This window comes from Neovison vison, chromosome 5 (assembly GCF_020171115.1).
Source record: "Neovison vison isolate M4711 chromosome 5, ASM_NN_V1, whole genome shotgun sequence".
In the NCBI taxonomy this organism is placed as follows: domain Eukaryota; kingdom Metazoa; phylum Chordata; class Mammalia; order Carnivora; family Mustelidae; genus Neogale; species Neogale vison.
In genome coordinates this window covers 151261687-151287140 of record NC_058095.1, presented here as the reverse complement: position 1 = coordinate 151287140, position 25454 = coordinate 151261687, and the positions used below count along the sequence as shown (strand labels likewise).

The following is a 25454-nucleotide window of genomic DNA, read 5'->3' as shown; positions in this document are numbered from 1 at the left end:
GAAGAAACATGAGTGAGCCCAGCTGAGACCAAAAGAACTACCCAAATGTCCCTAGTCTGAAGAGCAGGCTTTAAAAATCTTGAATAAATAAATGATTAGTTTTCTAGTAAGCCACTTAGTTTGGGGTATTTTGTTATGCAGTGAAAACTAACTGATACACACTTGCATGGAAATTTTAGTGTTCCTTGAATGTTTATAGGATATTGCTCATACTGCTTAATTTGGAAGGGTCACAGAGGATATTAATAATAATAATGATAATAATATCTATTTTTAATGACCTTAGCTACTCTGTACCTTTCTAGATGCAGAAAAACTCCTTCCAAGTTGGAGGGAGAAAGACAAGTGAAGAGCACAGGCTTACATTCTGGTTCCAGCACTTAGTATTGATACTGTCCCAATAGTTCCTATGTCTGGGGGTGCCTGGGTGGCTCAGTGGGGTAAGTCTCTGCCTTTGGCTCAGGTCATGATCTCAGGGTCCTGGGTTCGAGCCCCACATCAGGCTCTCGGCTCAGCGGAGAGCCTGCTTCCCCACTCCCATCTCTGCCTTCTGCTCTACCTACTTGTGATCTCTCTCTCTCAAATACATAAAATCTTTAAAAAAAAAAACAAAACATAGTTCCCATGTCTGTGCTCTGGTTTCCATGAGTCTCCAGTGGAGAAGAGACAGTGCCTCTGCAGTACGGTGTGTGTAACGATTCACTGAGATGATGACATGATGTATTTCAAGCACGAAGTACATGTTTCCTTAAAATATATTTGCTTCTTAGGGTTATTTTAAAGGGCTTCCAAAAAGTTTACCTTGAGGGATATTATAAGAGATATCCCTGCACAAGAGAAGATACTATGGGTGACAAGTGGCAGAGGCCTTTTAAGTAGTGAGGTCCCAAGAGAATGAGATGACTTTTTTTTTTTATGCTTCTCAACAATTTTAAACACCTTATAATTCCTCGTGCTGCATGGATTCAGTAATTCCACATCCTTCAGCTAGTGCCTAAAACAAATGGGAAATGCAACCACTTCACATAATTAACAACAGCGATAATCTCAAGTCTGTGGCAGGCGTTCAGCTCTTATCCCGGGAACAAATGAGCCTCACAGACATGAAGTGACTTTCCCAGGTTCACCTATCAGCAAGCAGTTCCACCAAGAGAGACTTCAGGACTGCTGACTTGGGGTTGATTGCTTTAGCTGTCAGAGAGCTTCCAAACAGGCCAAGTTCCTCATACATATTAATGAAGAAAAGAAATCATGACTCGCTTGAAATAAGGATTGAGATGTTTAAAAAAAAGGTTGATTGCTGATCCATCTCAGGATGGGACTAACAGGCCCCTGATATGGAATGCCAATTTTTTTTTTTTTTAAATAGGAAAACAGGTTTCTCACCATGGCTAGTCATCAGGCAAGAACCCATTTTCCCAGGTTACAGAATCGGATATAAAAAGGTGTTAATAAGGTCCTTATTGATTTTGTAGGCAATGAGAGATGTGGTTAGGGCAGAACTTAACGGTCACTTCAAAGCCTGGTTAATTAGCCCTTTTAACTCAAGAGTATGTGCACATCTGCTAAGTGTATAACATAAAAACTATATTAATAAATCTCTCACCCATCCAATGTTGCACAGAATTGTGCGTCATATTGTGCTAGGCTCTTCTCCCCATTGTAAATTGCTCTCTGGAAATTGCATTGGCTTTTTCAGGAACTCTGTTTGTATATAATAGGGCCATGAAAATGATGGATGCTGAGCTTGTGGTCTTTAGGCCAAAGCCTTAAGAAGAATACTGGCTCCGCAAGTTACTAACTCTTTAACTTTGGACAAGTCATTTAAACTTACGTGTGTTTACTTCCCCTGTCTGTAAATTGGTGATAATATCAATTGCTTTGAAGGATTACTGATGCCCAGGGTCATGCCAAAATAGGTGCTATTTTTAGCACCTAGACACTTTTCTAACTTATTCCCCTGCAATGACTCTTGTTCTCCTCCTCCCGTGTCAAATAAATAAATAAACTTCATTTTTGATTACATATAATTGTCAGAAATAATTCTCACTTTCGTGGCAATGAGATAAAAGGTGACTGCGTTTTTCTTTAAGTTCTTATATTGGCAGAGTATTTTTGCTAGATTGAAAGTTAGAAAGTTCTCCATACATAATCTTTATTTGCTGAATCTTGGTTATTGTATCTAAAAAGTATCCAGAATTTCTATCTCGCTATATAAATAAAGCCTTACGAAAGATTCATTTGTTACTTTAGGCAACTAAAGTATCATTTCAGGCACAGAGGCAGCAAGGTCACTAATTTTTCCAGCTGTGCAAAAGAAAAACCAACCAACCAACAAACCAACCAGCCAGAAAACAGCTAAAGCCATGAGCCGAAGGGCAGATTTTAATACGTGCACAGTATAGAAAGGAAAGGTGATCGTTGGTGGCATTTTTAGGCACACCTTATACCACCACTGGTCTTGTCTGCTTCAGTACAACTCACACACAAACCAAAAGTGGTTCCTTTGTTGAATGACAACAACAACAAAAAACTGCACAGGTTTCTGATTCACACCTGTAAACACACTTATTCACTGAGAAATTTATGACTCAATGAATAAAACAGTATTAAGCTATAAGGTATCTTAAAGCTATAATCCAGGATTTGTTTTATGCCCTGCCCATTTGTAGCTAGAGCTTTTCTACTTGTGTTAAGGTATTTAGACTTTAAATAGTAAATAAACAAAAGTTTATTCATCATGTTGTCATTTTCTCTAAGTACTAGGGTAATTCTGCAAAATTTAAGTAAAGATGAAAACTTAGCTTTGTGTTACTCATGATCATTAAAAATATCCTACCCTCGGAGTGTTCGACTCTGTTTTGAACAGATTCTAGTTCACTGTGACTTCTTACCGTTTATCCTGTTACAGTTTCATGCAGATATGACATATGTTTTACTTTAAATTATCTAATTTTGGGTAATATTTACCCAAAATATAGGTAGTGTCGAGGAGGTATTATATAGGGTAATCCTTTTGTTATAAAACATCCTAGGGGCACCTGGGTGGCTCAGTCAGTTAAGCGTCTGCCTTCGGCTCAGGTCATGATCTCAGGGTCCTGGAATTAAACCCCGTATTGAGCTTCCTCCTCTGCAGGACATCTGCTTCTCCCTCTCCCTCTGCAACACATCCCCTCCCCTTGCACCCTGCTTATGTTCTCTTTCTTTACCTCAGATAAATAAATAAAATCTTTAAAAATAACTAAAAAAAAAATTCTAAAAGTACAGAAAAACAGGATATTGCATGCACACCCATTTACAGATCACCCAGCCCCAACATCATGTAGTCTTCTGTCATTAGTTTTCCTAACATTGAATTTCATAAAATTTGTGTTATTTGGAAAGACTCTGAGATTCTCTGTAACAATATTCTCAGAACTGGATCTTGGTGTTCACTTTTTTGGTATTGTTTTAAATAAAGTCATAATGATGGGAAGCAGAACATTATTTTTCTTTCTGTTTTAAAATGAGATGAGACTTGCAATGGATTTTTCTCATCAAGTTATTATTATTATTTTTTTAATGGTGTGTTTCTGTAGGAACATTAAAGGGTACTCTGGTTGCCGATCAATATGACACTGACTAAATATAGATTTACTTACGAGGTAGACTGAACGGAGCCATGTTGGACAAATGAGTAAATAATGTCTCTCTTAACAAGTTCATAATTATGTATTTATTACACGGGCTCTTCCACAATAGCTCCAGGGAACCGTTACAGACCATGCCTGAACGATGTTTGTTCTAACAGCCAAACCCTGTAGACTCAGGACAGCCACGAGGCTGGGGCATGAAGCAATGAAGGGACCAAGCTAAACTAAGTCCTATTAGTCCTTTTTCTTCCTTCTTGGCAAGAAAGATGAGAACAAATGAAATTCAGAAAAAACACTGCTTTCAGAGACCAGGGAAACCTAAAGAAATTTATTTATCTGGGGATATTTCAGATGTGTTGTATCACCAACAAAAGAGAAATAAAATAGTACTTAGAGATATTATATAAATTATATGAATATATAAATTAAATATAAATGATGTATGTAAATGATATATGATATATAGCAATTAGAATATCTGAACAGAATAATAAGCAACCTACCATGATGTTTTAACTGAGAAAAAGCAGAGGATAAGGAAAAGAAAAAGCCCTATGTTTTGGATTGTGTACTGTCACCACATGAAGCTTTGTGCCTGCTTTCCTTCTTAAAGTGAATTCTTTCCCACCCCATTTGCACCTTGAATTTCTATTCATTTTGTAAGATGTAGCTCAAAAAAATCATCTCTCTTTGAAAGCTTTCCCTAACTAATTTTGGCAGCCCATCATTCCGTTAACTGTGGTAAGAGCTAACCTTTCCCGGGAGCTCACTGATACATTGTGTTTTACCTATGCTTTATTAGACTTATTTACCCAACAACCCCTATGAAATGGGCACTTGTGAGGCCCCATTTCAGAGATGAGGAAGCTGAGGCTTTAAGGGACAAAGTGACTTATCTCAAGTCACACTTTGTAAAACTTTCTATTATAGCCCTTTTCAGAAATCCCGTGACCTCATAGGGCTAGTTGGAGGATTTCAAATAAGGAAATAAGGAAATAAGTGAAATTTCCTTTCATTTTAATCTCCAAAGTTACTAAGGGTTTTAAATGCACCCAGGATTTGTCTTAATCAGGTAGGGATAGACACACAGACACAGATAGGATGGCACGAGGGAAGGGGTTGATACTCATGGACCCCTAGAAACAGGCGGCCTAGCATGTAGGCCCACAGGCAGGAGTGCAACAAGCATCACTCAGGAGGCCAAAGGATGATGGGAAAGCGCGGTCAGAAGCCTATATTGGGGTTTTTTTGTGGGAAGACATGGGTGATGCATGGTAGATATGCTGAATGAGTAAAGGATTAAATAGATTGGATAGTTTCAGTGGTTCTGGGGTAGAGAGTGTCTGTCTCTAGCTGACTGGTACCTGGCCCTGGGATGATTTCAGGCAAGGGGAGTATTGGTTTGATTTGTGAGTGAGTAAGAAAGGAGATGGTTGAGGGTGTGGGTCCTGGATTGGTGGGTCAGCGTATAAACTGCGTGTTCCCGGGCAAGCTGCTTGCTCTGTTTAGGAGTTGGTGGCCTGGGGAAGGGCCGTCACTCCAGAATCAGCAAGTCCTCAAGGTAATTAACGAACCTCTATGTTGTACATCACCTGACACGGATCTTACTACCCTTACGTTAACTACCTGAAATTTAGATAAAACCTTTCAAAAAAAAAAGAGAAAAAGATGTCAAAACATCATAAATATAGAGAATTAACAAAAACATGATTCATACACGATCTTACTAGAGAACTAAAGACGTGCTGCTGGAAATGGCTGCTCAGACTTCCTTACTGAAATCTGGGGCTGGATAGTTCCTTGTTCCTCTGTTCAGTCCTCTGCTTTAGGGGTTCAGTAGCATCTCTAGATTCCATCTACTTGATGCCAGTAGCATGACCCCCACATGCAAATGTGACAATCAATAATGTCTTCAGTCATTGCAAATGCCCTCAGGGACAAAATCACCCCTGGTTGGGAACCAGCGTTCCAGATGACTCAGTTTCCTTTGGTCATGTTTTCACATAGCACCTGCCATTATGGATCCTGAACGCATTTATCATTCATAATTAAAATGATTTTTTTAATGGCAGAGAAATGGCCTCACTCTCCCCAGTCTCAGGAAAGAAAATGAAGTCACAAAGCATAGATTGCTAAGTGAAAAATTTAGGACGAGCTTTAGCAGATGCTGTCTTTTTTTTTTTTTTAAAGATTTTATTTATTTATTTGACAGATTGAGATCACAAGGAGGCAGAGAGGCAGGCAGAGAGAGAGAGAGGGAAGCAGGCTCCCTGCTGAGCAGAGAGCCCGATGCAGGACTCGATCCCAGGACCCTGAGATCATGACCCAAGCCGAAGGCAGCGGCTTAACCCACTGAGCCACCCAGGAGCCCAAGAACAATCGGGAGCCCTTCATGGAATGGATTTGTCCAGGGGCATCTCTGCCTTATAAGGCAGAATAGAGACTTTCCTGAGGAGAGACTTTTGGTGAGGAGAGAAGGAAAGCAGGCCTGAAAACCTCTCCATGACTTTTCACCTGCCTAGCCTGCTGCAGGAAAGTTTATGTAACTAACAGAGTAGATCTGTCTTTTTGTTCTTATTCTCTTACACAAGATAGACAGAAAATAAATAGACAAGTTCTAAGTTGACTGTCATGCTAGAGGTAAAAACAAGGCAAACCTCCTCATGACCATTTGAGATTTGCTACAATAGGGATGAACCAGATGTTCACAAGTGGGCAATTAAAGGTCAAGGGACCTGCAGTACAACCTAGAGTCCCTTGTTTTCTCAGTACTCCTGTCTGTTGGAATCTGATTAGCAGAGACCAAGAAATTATGCAGGTGAAGTTTGAGAACCAAGCTGAAGCTTGAAAGAGAAAACCAAATGTAGGTAAGGACCAAGGAGGCATATATTCATGTAGAGAATACTTTTGGCACACAATGGGATGTTGGCATATCCTAGTAACCTTCTTTTCATATTGTCTATAATCACTAACGAGTTCCTTCATTTCACAGAAAAGATTGTTATAACTGACTCAGTGATGAGAAATTGAATTTGAAACATGTCAAGATCTTACTGTTGAATTTTTTGATTTCCAAACATTTTGGATTCCTAAATCATGTCTGCCCGATAAATTGAGAAAAGTATTTGCTAAGACACGGATGCTCATTAAAGAAGTATTTTTTGAATATGGGATCTGGGAATATAGTGCAGTGCAATCCAGATTGGGTTCTACAAGATCAAATAGAGTTTATATTCTAAAAGGGGAGGAGAGAAAACTTGAACATAATTTATTCCAGTGGCAGGATTTATAAGACCTTTCTCTCTCAACATACTCATTTTGTTCAACCAGCAAAGGTAACTAGTGCCTTCGAATAAAATAGCTGAACTTCGTATTCATTAGGAAAGTAAACTTCGAACCCAAGGCTTTTACAAATTCAATTCTATGGGATGTGTTGTTTCTGTAACTATCATACATGCTAGTGATATTACACAGAGCCCTAAAAGAAGGTAAACCTGAACTAATTAGAACAGTGATTGAAGAAAAAGTCTTTATTTTTATTACCAGTGATATACTCCCACTTCAAAAAGGATTATTTAAGTATGCGGTATAGAGAGAAATGGCTTATTGATTTATGTATTTTGTTGCTGCACTTTTGTGGGCTTTATTTGGCGTACTAAAGCAGTCACACCTTAAGGCTCTAAAATTTAGAGGATATATTTATTTCGCATTGTGTGGAATGCACATAATTCTTAGGGGCTGCCCTGATTCTCTGGAGGATTAGGTACATTTTTATCCACATTTGTTTTTGGTTTAAACGGAATCGCTACCCTTTTTGTTTATCAGCTTAAAGTATTTATGTATTACAGAAAGCTGGAATTTTGTATATGGAAGGATTTACTGAAGTTTTGGGTTTTTGTTTCTTTGCCTTTTTTTTTTTTTAAATATTTGGGTTACTTAAATCCATCCCTTTCTAGAAAAAGAAAAGAAAAGTGTAGTGAAAGTGTGAACTTAGTAAGTACTCACACTTACACTTGATAAGTACATATACTTATTAGTATATGTAAATTTATTGGATATATCTTCAAAATTATAGGTTGAATTGCAATGATGCATTTAACAGATACAGTAATTTTGCTGAGAACTTTGGTGAATGGCACAGTGAATTCATACTTTTTTTTTTTTTTAATTCATACTTTAATATACCCCTCTTTGGTTCCAAACAGAACAGTGACAGAAAAACTATATAAAGTCATAGAGATGAAATGATATGAAGTATGAGAGAGTGACCATGAGATATGGACCATGGAGTAGGGTTGAGGGGTTCCAACATGCTTTTGGTGGGATTCTCAGAAGGAAACAATGGAGAAGATGGTAGAGAAGAATTTTTGAGAAATGATGTTGAGAATTTTCCAGAAGTAAAGGAAAACAAAAGTTTTGAGATGAAAGTAATTGTGGTGTTACATCCTCAGTCCTGATCCAGCCTGTCTAAAAATAATTTAGAACTGAAACAGCAATATTCGAATACTGTGTTGGAGGGAACATCAACACAAGGTTTAAAATTAATGGGTATTGTCTTTCAAGTGAAAAGCACTGTAATAAATGCACTACCTTAATATTTATTATGGTGAATCTAAGGACAAAGGAGATTAAATATGACACATCATTTATTTTTTACCAACTCTGGAAAACAACAGGAAGTCATAATTTGAGATAATGTAATTGTATGAAGCTTCTCATTGCTTTCCAGAAACAATATAAATGCAGTCTTTCAGTGATTCTGTTCACATCATGGTGCGTACATGGTTCTCTTCTGAATTTTCATTGTTATTTTATTTTACAGACTAAATAGGATCTAGAGAAACCTGGATCCGATTTAAAAAAAAAAAAAATCCAGAACTATGACTGTAGGCCTTCCTAATGTAGCCTATATTTATAAATGTACGAGTCCATTTAGTCTACTGCGTTGGGCCATTTGTGATTACAAGGGCTTGCAAAGAATGACCTAAGGCTGTCTGATCAAGGAATCTGGTGATTTTTCTCTAACACTATCAGCCATGAGATGATGAAAATAGGATTATATTCTGCCTATCGTGGAGTTCTATTTTGATTTTCTGTCACACTAGAGAAAGGACTCATGTTCTTAGAGTTTTCCCTTTCCCCTCATTGGCCTCTTCCTCTCACCTGCTCCCGGGCTTTGCTAATCTCACCTTCTTAAACACCATCCACCCTTCTGAAGGGTTTTCCGGCCCCTTCCATTGCCTCATCCAGCCTCCCATTTAATGAAGTCTGTTCTTCTCATCTCCAGCATTTCCTTGGCTAAACAACCTATGTTTTTGTTTTGTTTTGTTTGGTTTGGTTTGGTATCTAAGAAAACTTGTGTCTTATTTGAGAATTTAATACATTAATAATATTTCCTTTAGCTCTTGACATACCAAAATAAGTCAAGGCATCTTGTGCTAGGCACGGTTGCAAATTTGCAAACAATCTTAACTTACGATGGCCCCTGTCCTGAAGGAATTTACAATCGAATTGAGGACATTAATTCATTTGGAGAAAACTAGAGCTCCATGGCCATCTCTGGGTCAGAGGAGTAGAGAAACAATGAACTCTTTCATAGTATGATCAAGTTTTGGTCCTAGTTAGTGTTTGTTGCAATAGTATCTTCATGATGACTTTATTGATCCGTTGATGCAATCCTGTCGGTGATCAGAAAAGGAACTCGGTACCTTTATCATAGTTTATATCTAATAGGAGCTGAAAAGTGAGACAGGAAAGGCAATAAGCCGTCTTCCCCAAAGGTGTTAAGATATTTTCTGTTGTGCTTCATTTTCTGCATAACTGCAGGGCCTGCATAACTGCAAGCCGGGCTCAGGCACAGCCAGGTCGAGCCGGAGTTGACCTCCTGTTTTTTCTCCACTGACATGGCTGAGCCCGAGCCCGCCTCCTCCCCCAGCGCCGGCGTCAGCACATTCAGGAGGTGATTCATTTCTGTCGCCTGCATCACCATCAGCCTCCGCATCCTTTCCCATCACGCCTCACTGTCAGACCCCCTGACTCCTTGATCTCTTGGTCCCTGTGAGAAGAAGCCTGGAGATCAAATCACACCTGATAGTCCCACTCAGAGCCCGAACGGCCTTCCTGAGGAAGTGAACCGTGAGGGGCACCATGTTGTATGCTAACTTCATGCAAGCTCTCCCACAGTCGTGATCGTGGTGCGGTTTTCCAGGGGGCACCTTCGTTTATTTGATGTTAATCACTCTGGTAGGTCCTGTAGCAGAACCAGTCCGTTGTCAAGGGCTGCTCCTGCTCACTCGCCCAGGCTCACTTCCAGGGCTGTCTGTCTCCCGCCACCTCGGAGGCACGGGCTTTATCGGGTCCTGGTCCCCTCCTGGGGATGCCACTTTCCTCCAACGTCCCTGGGCCAGGCAATTCAACCTAAATGAGGCTACAGGAGTGATGTTGCCATTTAGCCACTGACACAAGGACCACCTCAGAAACCCTTTTAACTCAGTTATTCCTCAACTCTAGTCAGTACAAAAAAAAATCCCCCAAACCCACGCAAACAAGAATTCTTGATGATATTCACACAACTGTCAACGCAACCTATCCACAGAGTTTATTTCTCCCAGCCCTTACTCACAGGCTTTTTCTGTTCCTGTCATGTTATCTTAGCCTTTCAATTCTGTACCATCAATTTTTGCTTGAATGGAGACACCACTAAAAAGAGATTTCCTCTAGTTGAGCTGAATATAAAGAACCTCATTCCAAGCATCTCTTCCCAGAACAGTCTGCTCCATAATACACAGGTTTACCACGCAGCCTAATGTTGAAAATGGAGCTACCAGCCCCTTGGCAGGAGGGCACGGGCTCGAGGTGCTGATGAATTTGAAAATAATTAATTGTAACATGTCCTCACCTGTTCCACTTGGGACTCATAATGTACAAATACACGTCACTTGTCTGTGGCGGGGGGGGGTGTTATATCCTGATCTTCACTTTGGTCCCAGTGCTCTACTTTCCCCAGCGGAGCTAAGAGCCTTAGGTAGACATGTGTAGTCCATTGGTGGACTCCTGTGTTATTGCAATGAGAAGGGGTTCCAGAGGCAATCCGTTTCCACTCCCTCAGTTTACAGATGAACACATGCGGCCACCCCAGCCTTGTGCATCTAAACTATTATTTTAGAAAAGTCTTTTCCAACTTTTCAGCTCTCCTTGACTTTGGAGTCCCCAAAGAGCACTTCCTGAAGCGTAGCCAGGAAGACTCTGGAACTTGGAGAATATTCTTAGCATGACAGAAATCTGCCTTCCAGTTTTTATGTGTGCTCAATGAGGCAGTTTGAAGAAGAAACAAGAGAGGGGAAGTGCAGATTCCTCAAGCATCTACTAGGAGAGTCGCACTCCGTCAAACGGTGACAAGTAGCATTTGTTGCGGGCTTGTTGGGGGCCAAGGAGTGTCCAGAGGACTCTGTGTGTCTATTATCTACCCACTTAGTCCTCAAACGGCCCTGTGAAGGAAGGACTGTTTCTATCAACCCCATTTTATAGATAAGGAAATCACGGCCAAGTCACCCAGCTGGATTCACACCATCTGAACTACAGGAAATCTCAGCGTCGCTCTGTGGCGTGGGCGTTATTGCTCCAAATGGGCACGTGAGGAAACTCGAGCCTTCAGGAATTGAGGGGAGGGGGGGCTGAAGCTTGGGAGGTGAAATCAAGGGCATAGGAATTCCAGTTTCCCTCCTTTTATTTCTCCATGTAATTCCACCATGCATCGATCAAAAAATGATGACTTAAGACATTTCCACCCTGATCCAAAGGAGCTGAGCCCCAATCAATTTAGCAAATTATCTAAGAGAAGGAGTAGAGGCTTCGGCAATATATTTATTGTAGCTTTGACTTTCTCTGCCTCTCTCCCTGTTGTGAAGGGGAGATAAGGCAGGTTTTAGCTCGGATATTAGGCCTGGTGAAACCCCTTGGGGACAATGCATGAATCTGACAGCACGGCACTCCTTCCCAGATGCCTAAAGTAGCTTCCAGCACAAAGGCTGCTCAACAAGCATGTGGCAAATGAGATTATAATACCAGCCTGGCATGTCACTGTCTCAAACTCTCCACGGTGGGTTGGATCTACCGCTTCATCTGATTCATAAAAGAAATTTCCTGTGGGTCCTTATCTGGAGGAAGTCCTTCCTCTGTTGGTGGTGGTGAATTTTAAGGCAGCTGTGCCATAGGATAGAAGGAAAACAAAGATTTAATCTGAATTCACTCAAGAAATACAGCTTCAGTGTGTGAATCCCAGCTCCAGCAGGGGGTTGAACAAACAGTCACAATATCACCATGGTCTTACACGGAAGATGTGTAACTTGTCAGAGCAGTGAGATCTCTTAAGAACTGTGTGTTAGGGTGATACTGTTCAGGCAGAAGGCTGGTCGACAGGACACCTCCCTGGAGACATCTTTCAATTACAGATGCATTGTAATTAGAGATGGGAAAAGACTGGACGTGGATCCACTACATGGATAGAGCCCAAGATTTTGCTTCATATCGTACATTTTCCAAAGTCCAGCTTATATGATTTCTTGCAGGAGGCTTGTCTATAATCATGTAATCCAAAGATCCTGCCAATATCATTTGAATTCTTATTTCAGCTACTTTTTTCCATGCAATACCTGTTCTCTAATTTTTTAAAAGATTTTATTTATTTATTTGAGAGAGAGAGGGAGAGAGCACAAACAGGGGAAGGAGCAGAGGGAGAGGGATAAGCAGACCCCGCACTGATGACAGAGACCGACGCAGGACTCCATCCCAGGACCCTGGTATCATGACCTAAGTCCAAGTCAAACGTTTTACTGGCTCTGTTCGCTAGTTTTATTAACTCATCTTCCCCCTTCATTTTCTAGGATTGGAGAATGTTCTTCCCAGAAGGACCCCCAAAAATCATCTTGTCTGTTACTTCTTTATGGAAAGGGAAACTGAGTTTCAGGGAGGCTGAATTAGGCTTTCACCTGCTTCTCAACCCATTGCCTGAATTAGGGTGTTCACATTAGCCGCAATCCATACCTTTACATTTTCTAGATGTAAAATGTAAAGTGTAAAATGGCAGTGTTTGCCATTTTATAAATTGTGAATCTAAGTTGTTGGGCTTTATAATTCTGGTGCCAGAAAGAGTCTTAATGCTGAAACAGCTACAAGCTGTTATACGTCGGTAAATAGAATTTGATCAGTGCCGAATCTCATGGCATAGAACAATGATAAGTGCCTTATACAGTACGATTAAACTCGAGACATTTTTTTTTCCTTCCTGAAAAGACATCTGCATAAAAAGTAGCAGTGTGAAAACAAGTCAACATTGACAATGTTCAATATTAGCTACAGATATTTGCTCTCTAGGACATAGGACTCTCTTCCATACTCCTAAAATTTTATGTTTCTTGATAAAATATTCCACTCAGGGTTTTGATGCAAAATGTTTCTTTATCCTGGGCAACGAAACAACATTCATAGGCTAGAAGCACAGAAGAAATTCGCCAAAACAGATACTCTGTTTTATTCTTAGTCATCATGATGGACTGAACTGTGTCCCTAACCCCCAGTCACATGTTGAAACCATGACCTCCAAAGTGACTGTATTTGGAAATAAAGCTTTTCGGGAGGTAACAAGTCAAATGAGGTTATATGGGTGCGGCCCTAATCCTACAGGACTGGAGGCTCAGTCCTCAGAAGAGGCGTGTACAGAGGAAAGGCCATATGAGGACACAGGAAGCCAGAGAGAGCGCTCATCAGAAACAAACCTGACTAGCATCTTGATCTTGGACCTCCAGCTTCTAGAACTTTAAGAAAATAAATTTCTGTGGGTTAGGAACCCCCATGCTGCCCCCTTCTGTGGTTTTCTGCAATACCAAGTTCTCCTCTTTAAATCTGAGAACCTGATGACACTCAAAAAGAACGGAGTGTAGGTCAGGATTTTGACTGAGGTCAGGATGGATGGAGGAAGCCAGCAGGGCAGAGGTTTTCCTAACACCGCAGAGCATATCAGAGATGACAGCACTTTGTGGAGCTAGCCCCAGATCTCCCTAATCCTTCAGTCCATTCCATCCTCCCTATAGTTCCAGCAACAGCATTTCCAACTTCCTTCCTTCCTGTTAATTCACACTTTTGAGATGTACAGGGAGTGGTATCCAAGCATCACGACCCCCAGACTTCCATCGTCCAGGTTATAAAAGAGCCTAAAGCAGAAATTATTCTCATCCCATCAGAGATGTGGAAATTATGTCACTTATCAGACCCATCACCTTATATCCGACTAAATCCACAAGAAATCAGCATAGGGCAAGAGATGTATTTACATTTCCTTTGTCAATAGCTGGTATTTCCTCCTTCCCATGTAACTTAGGTCAACGTTCCAAATTTGAAACTGAAGTTCACTTTTTCACTCAAATACAATTGTGTAGCAGCTATGAGTAGAAATAGGAAATGAACCAAATAAGAGCATATTTAGGAAATGTCTGATAGGGTTATCCAACTCTTAAAATGCCAAGTGGCTTTGATGAGCAGTCTCAAGACCACTAATTGGGTAAAATTCATCAGCTTGTTGCTTCAGTTAGTTCCAACTCCAAGAGCAACCCGACTTGACAGGTTTACTGCAGTCTTTGGAGAAGAGTATACTGGGCAGGACACAGCCCTGAAGATAAAGGTCAATGTTGAGCATCCGAAACTCCACCCAGTATCTTAAAATGAAATTTCTTATTGCTACATTTGGACACAGTTCAATAGACATGCCTAAAAAATGTTGGTTTCTTCTTCAGAAGTTACAGATTAATGACAGTTGACAAGAAGTAAAGGTACAATATAACATCTTTATATAGCATGCACTTGGCTTTGTGGTTGTCAAAATGCAGCTGCCTTTGAAAACAATCATATGACCTTTTTTCTGCAGCCAAAATAAAAATTTTTAAAAGTTTTTACTTCATTTATTAAAAAAAAACTCTTTCTTATAAAAAATAATCCTGCACTCTGAGTCTTAATTACAAAAAAAAAAAAAACAAAAAAACCCCCCAAAACCTCAAAATGTTATTCAAGTTAATTGTGGTGTCGAGTAGGGTCCAGCTTTCTATCTTTGATGATGGCAAAATCTATTTCACCAGTGACAGAGTGGTCTCTAAGGTCATCTATCTTCTGACTAACAAAGAATGTTGAGGGTTATCTATTTTAATATGTCAGCATCAAAGAAAAATTTGTTCTCATAGCCTGGAGATGCTCCCAGCATGCGGAGTAAACATTCAGAGCATGAAATGGATTTTGGCTTTGCACCATATCCCAGGAAACCCCACACTTGATTCTGCTGAGTCTTCATTTAATTACGGCTGCTGTGGGCTCTCCTTGGGTTTCCACAGAGGAAACTTAGTCACCCCCCCAAAATACCCGAAGGTTCTTTATGAGAGGACACAGAAATGGACTCCTGGCCACGTTTCTCAGAACAGGTGAGAGACACCTGGAATGACTTCTGAATGTTGAGTGATTCAGAAGACATTGGAGGCTGTGTGATGGGGGCTGGCCTTTCCCTCCTGTGCATCTCCTAGATTTTACGATCTCTTCCAGGTATTACCATGATTTATTTATTTATTTATTGGCATTAGCTTGTTTAATCCTCATGATAGACCATGGGTTTCTTGATCACGCCTGTTTTATTTATTTTTTTTAAAGATTTTATTTATTTATTTGACAGAGAGAAATCACAAGTAGGCAGAGAGGCAGGCAGAGAGAGAGAGAGGGAAGCAGGCTCCCTGCTGAGCAGAGAGCCTGATGCGGGACTCGATCCCAGGACTCCGAGATCATGACCTGAGCCGAAGGCAGCGGCTTAACCCACTGAGCCACCCAGGCGCCCCATCACGCCTGTTTTATAGACGAGGGAGCAGAGGATTTTGAGTTGAGGAATGATCCGAAAGTTAGCAAGAACAATAATAGGGACATACATGCGTAGCCTGACTTCAGTGACATGGGAAGTCATTTGCTCAGATATGACATGTAATTCACAAAAGATTAATTTTCTCAGTTGAAATCACAACGCATGCTTCTCTATGTTTCAGAACTGCAAGCACCCCCTATCCTTGTTATATCCTGGTTGAGCTGAATTATTCCTATAATCAAAATTATGACCTTGGAATCTCAAGGCAATTTCTGTGCCCAGAGTGCCCCTTGCTGGAGTCCATTGGGAGGAGAAGGCTTACGTAAGCTCTATATAAGGACTATGTGGGGAGGAGAGAAGGACGCTGAAAATGGCTGGAGTTTTCACCCCTTTAAGAACTGGAGATTAGGTGCCTTAAATAGGACAGAGGGACACCAGCGCTTAGTACTCCCTGTTCAAAATGGAAAAACAGTGGAAAAGAAGACATCGGAAAGAATAAGGTTTTAGGGGCCACATTTATAGGCCCTATTTCTGGGTATTTTCTACTTCTTGTATCTCCCTTTCCCTAAGGTTTGCCCTTGGGTGGGTGAATGTCTGCAGGAGAGTACATGCACACATACAAACACATTTATAAGAGCTTCCAGGAATAAAAGAGAAGACACTGTTAAATATGAATTTCAGAGAAATACTAAATACTCACTCTGTTAGTGTAATTATGTCCCAGCTGTCGCATGATACATCCCTATACTGGGAAGTTATTCACGTATCTGAAATTCAATTTTAGCTGTGCATCATATGTTTTTATTTGGTAAATTTGGCAACTCTAATCTATACATCCATATACATATAATGTGCATATATATACAAATATATTTAAAGTCTATGCATCTACAATGATATATAACACTCCCTGACACTGAAATGAAGTTAGCACCCCGTTCTGCCAGCCATGCGCCTGTTCATTCTGTAACTCCCATATATCAAAGCACGCACACTTGTGATACTATGTTCAATGTCTGCTTCCCCACTAGATCATAAGCTCCACAATGACTACGACTCGTCCTGCTCCTGAATCAATAGAGTATGCGTGAAAGCCCACGTCCAGAGTTTAGTCAATGGATCACCCTAACCCTAACAAGCATGTGGGCTCTGCCCAGCTGTGGACAAAAGCTTGAGTCAGCAGTAGAAACTCTCAACCAGAGAAAGGGCCTGCATTTAAAGGCATGACAAAAACAATTATGTTGACTTCCACGTTTTTATCTCCCTGAATTCGAATAAGCATTTTTACTTTTATTTTTTAAAGATTTTATTTATTTATTTGACAGACAGACAGAGAGTGAGAGCAGGAACGCAAGCAGGGGGAGTGGGAGAGGGAGAAGCAGGCCTCCAGCAGAGCAGGGAGCCCGTTGTGGGGCTTGATCCCAGGACCCCGGGATCATGACCGGAGCCGAAGGCAGCCGCTTAATGACTCAGCCATCCAGCTGCCCCTGGAATAAGCATTTTAAATGACTTTTTTACCCCCTGGGTACTTGGCTAGCCCCCTGGGTAACAAGTGCTTTGGCACACGCGTGGTTTCTTTATGCCCTCCAGCACCGTGAACCCTTCCCAGCATGCCCACCTTCGCCAGCTTTGGATTGTGCATAATGTGGCCCACTCAGGAAGCTGCCCTTGGCCTTGGCCTTGTGTGATCAAGAATGCCATTTAGAAATTTTTATTTTCACCCAAAGCCTTCAAACTGGCAGATAAGAGAGAGGCCAAAAATGGAAGCCTCCTCCCACTCCACATTACATGAGTGGTATTTTAAAATTACCTCACCAGCTTCCTTGAGAAATACTACATTTTTCGTCCTTGGTGGCTGTGATTAAGTAACACTCACTTTGCACAGCTCCCGTGGTGACACGGCTCCATTACAAAGGCCTCCTGTGTGGAGTTCGGGTCATTAGAAACTACACGAACTATTAGGAAAGAGTAGCAGAGCTGCTAACAAATCCTTCGAATTACAGTTTCCTTTCTGACTGTGGCAAAGAATAAAGACTGAACTCATGATGTATATATTTGTATATGTACATATGTGTGTGTGTGTATGAAGAAATCACAATGTCAGATAGAGTTCCCAAAATGTTTTCCAATAAAACTCTTAGTCTAACTTTCTTGACCCCCAAAATTAGAATTTCGTTTCTGGATTCCACAAATTCCCTTAATCTACTAAAGTCTCTTGTGTATATAAGTATAAGTTTCTTTCAGCTCAGTGTCTGTAATGGTTAATTTTTTTAAAGCATTTTTTTAAAGGTTTTATTTGAGAGAGAAAGAAAGAGAGAGCACAGAGGGAGGGGGAGAAAGCAGATTCCCCCCTGAACAGGGAACCTCCAGGAACTTGATGCCAGGACCCTGGGATCATGACCCGAGCAGAAGGCAGATGCTTAACTGACTGAGCCACCTGGGTACTCCAATGTAATGGTTAATTTTTTAAAAAAGATTTTATTATTTATTTTAGAGGGAGAGCATGCATGAATGGTGGGGAGGGGCAGAGGGAGAGAGAGAAGCAGACTCCCAGAGGAGCAGGTAACCCGCTGTGGGGCTCGATCCCAGGACCCTGTGATCATGACTTGAGCTAAAGGCAGACGCTTAACTCATTGAGCCACCTAGGTGCCCCCTGTAACAGTTAATTTTATGTGTCAACTTGATTGATCTGAGAGATGCCTAGAGAGCTAATAAAATAAAAAAAATCTCTGGGTGTTTCTGTGGGGGTGCCTCTGGAAAAGTTTAGCATTTAACTTAGTAGATTGAGTAGAGATCCACCCTCTACAAGGTCGGTGGCCATTGTCCTGGGGGCCTGCAGAGAATGAACAAGCAGAGGAAGAGATAATTCTCTCTCTTCTTGAGCTAGGATATCCATTTTCTCCTGTTCTTGAACATCAGAGCTGCTCCTGGTTCTCAGGCCTTTGGAGTCTGACCTCAGATTGGGAGTTATACCATCATTCCCCCTAGAGCGATTGGCCTTGGATTGAACTACACCACCATCTTTCATGATCCTCCAGCTTATAGATGGCAGATCATGGTTCAGCCCCCATAACCACGTGAGCTTATAGCATAATCTCCTTTTATATGTATCTCTCTATATATCTTATGAGTTCTGTTTCTCTGGGAAACCATGATGAATACAGGGTCCTATATTGAATCTTCAGTTTCTTGAATGTCTCTACTCTGGACCTGCACCCCCCACTAGGGCTTATACTTCAAACCCCTGCCATGAAAAGTGGGGTCCCAGCAGTAGGCTGCCCTTAACTGCATGGCAGATCTCTGTGCACCAGCCATCACTCCCTCTTGATTGCCCAGACACATGAGGGGTCATTTGGCCAGGGCCCCATAATGGCAAAGATGGGCTCTTCATGTGCATGTGTCATTCAGGCACAAAACCCCGACATATCTTGACATCACCAACATTTAGCCTACTTGCTGTGAGCTCCTCATAGGATGTGAAACACAGGCCCATGTTTTCCTGGCACTTCAGCTAATCTTTTGGGGGAAATCTGGCTTATGTGGGAGGTGATTGACTATGTGGTACCCTTTCCCCAGAGCTGGTATTAAACTCAGACCCCAGATGTGCTCCTGGCTTTCCATCTTCCTGATGACATATAAAAATGAGGAGCCACATGCTCTGGACTAGTACAGATCCCATGGCACTCTTAGTAAGACCAGAGGCTTTACCCTTAATACGTGGCAAAAAGCCAACAGGGTGAATGAAGTTCCAACTGCTCAAAATCCTTTGATGCTTTATACATTTTACTCTGTTATTTGCCCCAAAGTTTGACTAGTCCGTGGTGGGGGCCATTGATCAGTTAGCATTTTTTTTTTCCTAGATGTGGATGCATTTCAGCAGTAGATTTTTAGCAACCTCTTTGCAAAATGTTGCAGCCTACTGAAGTAAACAAATGCTACATAAAACTTGGTATTTGATGCTCAAATGGGCATTTTCTTATAAATAAATTTATTTCTTATAAAATATATACAATTGTGGATGGGGGGTGAAGGCAGGAGCAAAATAGGATGATAGATTTAATTTTATGCTAAATAGTCTTCTTATTTAAGTGACACAAGGATACACACACACACACATATTTGTATTGATCTAGGGCACAAACTTGTGTTCATATAAGCACAATTTTTTTTTTTTAATTGGCTGGGTTTGGTTGCTCCATACCTTCCATAGCAATTCTATTTGTTGTGCCAGTTCTCCTTGGAGATGAGATGCAGCATCTCTATTGCCGAAAAGGGACTCTCCGTGGGGAGCTCTGCCACTCGCCCCAGCTATCAACAGAGGAGGCAGGAAAGTCTGGGGCTGGGAGGACTGGATTTATATAAATGGAAAGATAAGTCTCATTTTCTTTGCTTCCTTCAACCTTGCCTCTCCTTTTTTCCCCTCCAGCTTATGGTGTTTCCTGTTCCCTGCTTTAATCTAAGCTTCATCCAAACGATGACAGATTGGAAAAAGAGGCCATTTCGAGGCCATCAGTCGCTCTCCTGATTCATCACAGGGAGGATCTGCCATCCTAGCTCTCTGAAGAGCCTCCTCAGTCCCTATTTCAGTCCATTCCACACATTGCCAACACCTCCCCCTGCAACTAGACACTGGTTCAAGTCATTTAAAGGCCAGGATCCCTGAGCCACACTTAACAAGCCCATGCTGCCCACACTCCCATAAAATACCAAGGAGCTTGTCAAAGACTCTCATGAAATACCAAGGAGATTTATATTTATCCTTAACACAAGCAACCCTCATCTAGGTTTTCCAGGATCAATTCATTCCTTATAAAATGCTCATGCCCCTCCTCGTGGACCTAGTTTTATACATGCGTACAAATCATGAGATGGCCCTCAAGTGCCAGGCCCAAAGTCCAGTCGGAACGCTTCATACTTGCATCGTAAGGGAAGTTTGTTTGTTTGTTTGTTTGGGAAATAATCTCAAACTCATAGGAAATTTCTAAAACTGGTACAAAGACCACTTATAGACCCTTTACCCAGATTCATCTATTGTTAACATTCTGCCTGTTTATTAGTTCTTCTCTCTGTCTTACATATGAGAGAGACTATATACACATGAATATTTTGTATGATTAAGAATTCATGTTTGTGAGAATGTATACACATTAATACTGTGTTACTAAATGTAACATACACTATTTGAGGCTAAGTTGCACACATTGTGACCCCTCAGTCTGTAACACTTCACTGTGTATTTCCTAAGAATAAGGATATCATACACCCACCAGTGCAGTTATCAACCTTAGTAAATTTACATTGATTCTTTAACAATTAAAAAATTTTTTTAACATTTTATTTATTTATTTAAGTGAGAGAGAGAGAGAGAGACACCAAGCAGGGAGAAAAGAGGGAGAGGGAGAAGCAGACACCCCACTGAGTAGGGAGCCTGGTGAGGGACTCGATCCCAGGACCCTGAGATCATGACCTGAGCTGAAGGCAGAGACCTAACCGACTGAGCCACCCAGGTGCCCCTATTGATATATACTTTTATCTAACTGGAAGTTTGTATTCAATTTCGTCAACCAACTCAGTAATCTTGATAGCATTTAATCCAACACAGAATCCTGTCCAGGTTCATGTGTTGTATTTTATTGGTGCATGTCCTTAGTCTCCTTCAATCTGAAGCAATTTCTTTGCCCTTTTTTTCCTTTTTTGTGACCTTGGCATTCCTGCAGAAAATAGTCTTTTATCAGGATGTGTTAAGGGCTCCTGGAGGAGATGAGAATGAGACTAGTGGAGAGAAGGAACATTAAATGAAACCATGTACATGGAACAGTTTAATGCACATGACAGAACTGGGGCAAGAGACAGTGTGGTCACCTACTGTGCACATGCTCAGTTCCTTAGGTCAAACTGTCTTTAGACTATTGCCTCTTGGTTTTGCATGTAGACCTAAGAATTACTCAGCCAGCTTCGCTATCCTGTTTATTATGGCAGACATTAAAGTAAAGGCATCCTGCTACATGATAACAAAGTAGTGAGAAGAGAGAGAGAGAGAAGATGGAGGAGAATGGGAGAAAGGGAGGGTCAGGGGGTGGGAGGGAAGGTGGGCAGGAGGGAGGGAAGAGGGAGAGGGAGAGAGAAGGCATTATCCCCATTAACTACAATGCATACTGGGACCATTTGTTGTGTCAGCCATTAAATAGCATGCCTCCGCAGCTCTTGAGGATACCGCTGTGTGATCAACAGAAAACACACTTGAGATCATCATCACGTTGATGTCATCTCCCTAGGAAATGAACACTCTTCTTGCCTCAGTTGACAGAGTACGGATTGCTCTGCTCTTGCATGAATCTCACATCTCTTTCTTCCCCTTCGGTGTCCACCCCGGGCTCATTTTGTACAGAGGAGAGAAAGAGACTCTGTTCAGCACAATTAAGCCACCCACACGCAGATTTACTAGGCAGAAAACAAAGAGTAATGAAGAAAACATCTGCCACCACCTGGGCAATTGACGTAAATAAAGTGACAAGAGAAGATGCCTCTTGACGAAGTTCATTAGTAAGAGATCTTGTGTGACAAGAGGTAAGGCCTTAGCCACAAACATCAGCTCCGGTGAAAGGGAGTCACACGGATACTTATTATTCAGTGGCAAACCTTGGCTCTTTCTCCTTCTTACTTACTCCTATTTACCAGTAGAAGGGAATGAGCAACTAGGAGATCCAAGGGAGAGGGGGTGGGTTTGGAGTCACCTACTAGATTGTGACTTTGGGGAAGGCTCACCTGCATCTCCAAGCTTCACTTCCTTTATTAAGGGGCCCTGACAACAAGCCAGAACGAAATGAGCCAAGCATGTGAATGCTGAGCAGAAGCTCTGTCAAAACAGTAGGGAAGTGACGCGTGTTTGCTCCTGTCCGAGGACAGGGTGCTGGAGAGCAGAGCCCGAGATGGCTTGGCTCCACATGATTTTTGGAGGAGCAGAAGAGGGACACAGAAATGGACAGAAGAAGATGTCCAGCCGGGGTGTGGTCTCTGCTGGAGACCAGTTTGGGCCTCATCCCTGGGGGAGCTCTGGAACTCAGACTTGGTCCCTGGTAAGATGAGAGTACGTCAGACTTTTGACCCTGTCTCAGTCAGTCAGTCCCTAGCTGTGGGATGGGGGAGGGGAAGTGCCTCCCCAGACACAAGGACTCCATCAGCATATTTCTGAAGGAGAGGACAGCTGTGAGCAGTCAGTCCCAGAGTAGCTGGAGGATGGGGGAAAGGGGGTGTGCACTGGCCCCATGAAGGCGTCTGGGTAGGACACCCCAGCAACCGCCATAATTCCCTTCTCCTTTCTCACCTGAAGAAGGAAACCTTACAGAACACAGGGCTAGATTATTTGTCACTAAATTGGGTTCATATTATTTTTCTTAATTTTGGTTGAAAGAAGTGACCACTCACAAGACAGTACTCTCTGAAGCATGCGTGGCTAACTGATGCCATGGAGAAAGACTTTTATTACTGATAACACTGCTCTGGTCCCCAGTGCAGATGGTACCTGCCACGAGGAAAGGGGCCCATGCCCATGGGTATGCTTCAGGTGGTCCCAGTGGCCCTCAGCTGCCTACCCACCCCAGTGCCCAGGAAGAGATGCCGAACGCAGAAGGGCAGGGACGATCAGAGTTGCTCTCAATTATGCTGCTCTCCTCTTGGCGTGGCTGCTCTGCTTTCTGGCTCGGGGTCATGGGCGTACCGCCATACCTTCCCGCACATGGGCCTTTCTAGGTCTCTGAGAAATGAAGTGAACATCATTTATAATATTCATCCCTTCCTCTGAGAATGGTCAGGGGGATGGAGAAGGGCAAGAACATGGAATCAGTGGCTGCTGGGAGGGTGGAGAAATCATTTGCATTCACTTCTTCAGTCCACACAGTCCGGGGGTTTGTTTCCAGTGTGGATCTAGCAATGACTTAGTTCATCAGAGGTAATGTGCCCCAACACATGGCACAGACTCTGGTCACGGGTCAAGGCGGGCCTAGGAACCCATGGATAATATTCATATTCTGTATTATAAGGGATGGCTCATATAAATTAACATATTTTTCTGTGACAATGATGTGTATATCTCACGTGTTTATAGCATTGTATATATACATACATAGGCTTATATGCATATATTTATGTTTTATACAGTTTTCTTATTTTTTGTCTTTTTCTCCTCACTGGACTGTAAGCTTTATTAAGGTGGAGGTCTTGCTCACTTTGTTCACTGTTGTGACCACAACTTGTGTTCTAGGTTCCACAGTGGAAGCTCAATAAACATTTGTTGCATCATCTCCAGATTTTTCAAGTCAATTCACTTCATGTTAAAATCAGTTCTTAGATTTGAATTGATTTTAAAAGTTTGGGGATGATGGTAAGGCGCCTTATTTTTAAAACAAAACTTGTGTAAATAACTAAGACTAGGTTAGAGGAGCCCCTTTCTAGCTGAGGTGCCCATAAAGTTCAGATTTGCTTTATCTATGCTGAAAAAAAAAAAAAAAAGTTCTATGGCCTCCTCCCCTCTCACTTACCATTCTTTTTCTTAGCTGTACCAGAAATTTGACTTTGTAATTTCTGTTTTGATCCATTTGATGTACAATGAGTGCAGCCAATCAAGCTTGGAAATAGAAATTTAAATTAGAATTCTAATCACGCAGGTGCTTTGTTGCATAAGACATGCCTGCCTCAGTTTCTTGTAAGTGTACATTCAAAACTCCCTTAAAAAAAAAAAAAAAGATTTATTTGTTTATGGGGGGAGGGGCAGAGGAGAGTGAGCGAGAGAATCCCATGCAAACTCCGAATCCCCTCTCAGCCTGGATCCCCGTGTGGGGCTTGCTCTCATGACTGAGAACAACCGTGTTGGGTGCTTAACAGATTGAGCCACTCAGACACCCCATCCCTGTGCTGCAACATCCTTATGGATAAAATGGGGATAATAATATCTTTCATAGGGTCGTGGTGAGGATTATACATGTGAACATATACAGGATATCTGTATAGATAGATAGCCTGAGCTCAGTGAACATATGGTACTAGCCCTTATCACTTTGTGTTATCACTGCTCCTTCTTGTCTCTCTCCTGTCCTATATTGTAAGAATCTAGCATATGTCTGGCTTAAGGAAATGCCAAATGAGTCACTCCATTCTTTATTAGCTGTATATTTTAAACAAAAAATACTCACGATGTGCCTTCTACGACCGACGTACTTCTCTGGATGTTGGGTATTAGAGGAATTAAAAACACTTAACAGATAAAATTTCTGTGTTTTAAAGAGCTGTCACTGGTAAGGAAGATACACATTTAAATATAATTATTTTAATAAACAAATTTCAAAATGACCAATGAGAACTGGCAAGCTAAAAACAGAAAATAAAGATGAAAAGCATGGGATCTGATATTTTAGTTTTATGATTTTTACCTCAAAAAGTTCTGGCAATAGTTTTTATTGATGGAAAAATTATAATGGGCAGACTAGTTAGGTACAAACAAAGCCTAGTTCCTATCCAAGGACCTTGGAATATCCCAATAAATCAATGATAATTTTCAGCCACTTCCCCTGTCTGAAAACGCATCAAGGTGCAATTTGTTACATTTTCAAAACAGAAACATAGAATGTTCTCTTCATAGGAACACACAGGTTCAGCTCCATACCTAGCAAAACCCAGGAGTGAGGCACATCTGCCTTCAGCCAGAGCAAGAGCCCCACACCAGAAGCCACCTGACCTCTGCTCCCCCAGGCCAGCTCTTGGACCAACTTAGCTCACTAAGCATCACACCAGTCTTTCTGCAAATCAGCCTCTGACCTTGTAACCCAATTCCAGGGTCATGAGTTTTCCTGACACCCGGTCGCAAGTTGCAGCCCATTTCCAGTGCCAGAAGCCTGCTGAGTTTCCCTGGGTTTGACTCCCTTCCTTGTCACCACACCACA

The 25454-nt window shown here is 41.6% G+C and overlaps 1 protein-coding gene across 2 annotated transcripts in view; it reads right to left on the bottom strand.

The window, feature by feature from the left end:
* Positions 1 to 25454, bottom strand: part of GPC6 (glypican 6) — a 1094872-nt gene that overhangs the window by 177338 nt on the left and 892080 nt on the right. The window lies entirely within an intron of this gene.